A 4,290-nucleotide genomic window follows, 5' to 3' on the forward strand; every position below is an offset into this window, starting at 1 on the left:
TTGAATCAAATGATGCACTTGGTGTTTCTTTCACGGCATACAAAAATGCACCCAAATGCATCAAATGTGAATCTGATTCATTGAAGAAGCCATAGAACACACTTTAGTGCATCAATCGATGCATTCTGGTGCATCAATCGATATGATGCATTTAGTTTTCTGTGTGCATGCCCAAGCCAGTATTCGAATCATTTACCCCTGGCGTTGTAGCGCGATGTTCTAACCACTCCACAACGAGGGAACGGATAGATAGAAAGGGAGACAAATCAAGGAATTAAAATTTGTTTTGGACAAACTATACTTCAATTTGATACAGTTAATACTAATTAAGATTATTATTACCAGTATTTACAGTATAAATTGTATTTATACTCTGGCAGAAGGTCATGCTTTGAACAAATTTCATGTACTAATCTACTACAGAAGTGAGTAGTTGAATTTACCAATTTATTTATACAATTTTGGGTTTTGTCTGGTAGATATTAGCATTAATAGATACATTACTAAATTTTACTATAATTACGAGTATGCGGGTTACATGCGGGTATTCAAGGCTAGCGGAAAGATTCAGTGTCGATCACATGCGGGTATTCAAGGCCAACAGAAAGCTGTAATGAAGATTACAGGGAGGTATTCACAGCCAACGGAAAGCTGCAGTGTACATTAAAGGCCAACAGGATCAATCATGGTCATTTATGTCACGTTAAATACCTTAGTACAAGGGTTGGATAAAAAGTAATGGCAACACTGGTATAATTGGTACTTGACTGTATTGGCAGAGGAGCACGTGTTACATTCCTTCAAAGTAATCGCCCCTCATCTCTACGACCTTCTGTCACACGTATGGAAGGCGTCGTACACCGTCAGCGCGTCCATCTCTGTCGATGTCCCGCAGTGACCGCCGTTTGATGGCTTCGCGCGTGTCGTAGTGCTTCCCGCCCAGTGGTTCCTTCATTTTGACAAAACGGTCGTAATCACACGGTCTCGTACCGGTGAATACGGCGGATGTTCCAGTACCTCCCACTACCAGTTATGCAGGAGCGCCGTCCCATTGTTCGCAGTGTGACACCTTGCATTGTCAAGCAGGATGATGGGACACCGTGCCGTCGCTTCCTTCTTAATGCGAGACGAAGGTGGTGTTGCAAGAAGGTGCAGAAGTAGGCTGCGTTGACCGTCTGCCTGAGAGACGTTGTTCTTCTTGCCTAAACATATTGTTAGGGCGCTTGCACTCTCGTCCTCTGCTTCAGAGCACTGCTGTTTTTGACTGAATAACATACAATCGCTCCCACTCACTATACTTCCTCGTCTGACATTCCTTTATCAGCCACGAAACGCTTGTGGCGCTGTGACTCACCCCTTTCATGGGACAGCAGTGTTGCCATTACTTTTTATCCAACCCTTGTATATTTATTAGTATATGCAGACATAACCATAAGTGAAATGAGATCAACTATTTCAATTGGTGTTAGGACAGATGCTGCACTGCGGATAATATTTATTGCATATAATTACGAATGTTTATATAAAAGAGAATTCTTTGTTAACCATAAGTCAATTAGTATGTAAAAAAAATCTCTCCTGATACCCCTTTGGAACAGTCATCTTTTATTCAATGCCCCTTTTTGTTATTACTTTTTACATGTGGAGTGAATGTTCTAAAAACTTGATTAAGTGGGATTCTAAATGTAGTGTTTGACTAAAATATAGCAACCTTCTTACTCACATGTTTAAATACATGTCCAAAGACTTTGTCTGAAAAATTATGGTTCTTAAGACTAGAAAACCTGGACAACTCAGGGAATTTTGTTTCTATGAAATTGAAGACACCCTGAACTCATATATTCATCTTTTTCTTTCCAAATTCCTAATCCTTCATCAGAAGAGTATATTGTGTGAACACTGCGTTAGGGAGGAACATAAATTTCTTAATTGTCACCAAGGTGCTCCGAAACCCTTTCCACACACTTTGTCAGCATCAATGCTCTTCCTCTACTCCAACATTCATTAGTATCTGGTTCCGAGATAAGAGAGGTGGCTCCTCCACCAATAACTCAACGGGGCGGAAACACCCATCGCAATAAATCTCGCTTATGCTCCATGAACTGTCCAGTATATTTTGTTCATATGATTTGGCATAGGGAGAAATATCCCCTTTCAGTTTTCGATATAGCGTTATCTTAAAATTGGAAGTCAGTCAAGGAAAAAAGACGAAGGCTTGGGAATTATGGCTTTTGGCACTGGCTACTGTTTTCTCTCGAAGGTGGATATCGCCGTTTTTCACGGCAATCAGAAGCTATTTCATTCTGTAGCACGATGTTGAGGAGTAACGAGTAGCAGATTTCTCAGTAGACTGTTTTGTATTGGTATTTGTTTGGCCTGTCTCTTTGTCTGTCTGTCTGTCACTACAACACTCGTTCTGTCACTACAGCGATGTCCGTTAAACTGTGGGCTGTCACCAGCACGGTCTTGTTGCCACGCTCAACAAATATATTTACTCCGTTGAATAGAAATGTGCATAAAATCGGTTTCACAATGTGAATTGACGATGATAATGGTTTTTAAAGACAGCTGCAAAGAGCTTCAACACAAGGCCAAGATCGTATTTGTAGGACTACCCAGTGCTAAGAAAAAGTTGTTTCACAATTTGATACGCACTGTTTTTTGGCCGATTAAAAAATCTAAAATTAATAATTGTATTTAAAACCTTTCTACTTGCATCATATTTCACTTTTATAACTATCGAACCATAAGTTTTTTATTTATAGAATTTCAAATAAAGCGTAGTTTAAAAAACACAAGAAACCGGCACTTTTTTGTTCTCGCGACTATAAAAATTCGAAGCCATACTCGAAAAACTTTTGATGTGCCGGCCCCAGTGGCGGAGTGGTTAGCACATCGCCCTACGATGGCAGGGGTCTCGGGTTTGAATCCTGGCCTGGACATGGATGTTTTTGAGTGTCCATTCATCAATTTCATCATATCATCACTCATCCCCATCTTCGCAATATTAGCCAAAAATGGCACAAAAGGCGAAGTAAAATAAAGCAAATCAAATAAAAATAAAAAATAAATTTTGATGTAACTCGTTTCTGTTTAGGTGTACTGGTTAATTTTTAATTGGAGTTGAAACTCGAGTATCTTTAATTTTTAATCCGACAGTAGACATGTGCGTGCAGTCAAAAAGTGTAAAGAAACTAAACGGGACTTGTGTCTTAGTGAACATTCACTCGTTTGGAGTGCTTGTATTCCTGATTGTTGACGCAAACTTAATAGAATTTGTTTCTAATAGCCTGTACTGCCGGCAAGTCTACAAACCCGTATTGAAGATTACGCACACACAAGAGATGCACTACGTAGAAATTTTCAGCGAGAAATGCAGGCTCGACCAGGACTCGAACCCGGTTCTCTGGCATACCGTGCCATTGCTCTACCACTGAGCTACCGAGCCGGCCTGGCCTCGCCTGATTCTTCGCTGTCGCTGTTTTACCTGGGTGGAATCGTGTATGCCAGTGCTACCGCAACGGGATCTTTTCACTTATAATTTCTACGTACAAACCCGTAGTTTCTCATTTATCATTTCTTAGATAACTATAGACAACTTGTATACCAATAATCAGCTGAAAATTCCTCCAAAAATTATCATCGATAATTCTAAAGCAACATATTACACTGGATACTAATTTCCACAACGCTAAGGAACAAAAGATCTCTTAAAAATTACTAGACTGTTTCCTCATATTTATTTCCTTCGCTTTCTAGATAACATGGATGCTACTTAGAGCTCTGATGCCTCTCCTAAGCGATTTTAAAGGAACACAAAATGACTACATTTGACGCTCGCTAGACTTTGACCAGCGCATGGTCCACTCCACACCCGACCGCAATCAAGCCAATAACATCAAGTGGAGAACAAACTTTGTACTGTGTCCTCTTGCTCGAGTGCCTAGTTGGGCGCAATTAAAGCATCTAATGGCTCTCGCTCGATTAAGCCTCTTCCTCTTGCGACGATAACTCTCCGAAGTGTTGCATTGTGGGTCACTGATGCGCCATCAAGACGAATTTGATCTCCTAGCTCAGCGTGAGGTTTTGTTCTGTAATGGCGCCACGTTTTACATATCGATCTAACTATAAACGAGACGACCTCGTTGAGAAGGTAGTATCTCAATAGTTCTGCTTCCACCGTCTTTCTCGGACCCTACTAAAATGGAAGAATGGGTCAGAGATGGCAGGGAGTGTTAAAGTTTGATCACTGCAAAAGATTCTGTAAAGTCACGTCTAATGGTTCTTGTT

The 4,290-nt window shown here is 40.5% G+C and overlaps 1 non-coding gene across 1 annotated transcript; it reads right to left on the minus strand.

The window, feature by feature from the left end:
• Positions 1–3,377: 3,377 nt before the first annotated feature.
• Positions 3,378–3,448, minus strand: TRNAT-GGU (transfer RNA threonine (anticodon GGU)). Its single transcript has one exon. It is a non-coding gene; the product is annotated as a tRNA-Thr (tRNA).
• Between the last annotated feature and the right edge of the window lie 842 nt (positions 3,449–4,290).

Source organism: Lepisma saccharinum, chromosome 29, assembly GCF_977018435.1.
Source record: "Lepisma saccharinum chromosome 29, izLepSacc3.1, whole genome shotgun sequence".
NCBI lineage: Eukaryota > Metazoa > Arthropoda > Insecta > Zygentoma > Lepismatidae > Lepisma > Lepisma saccharinum.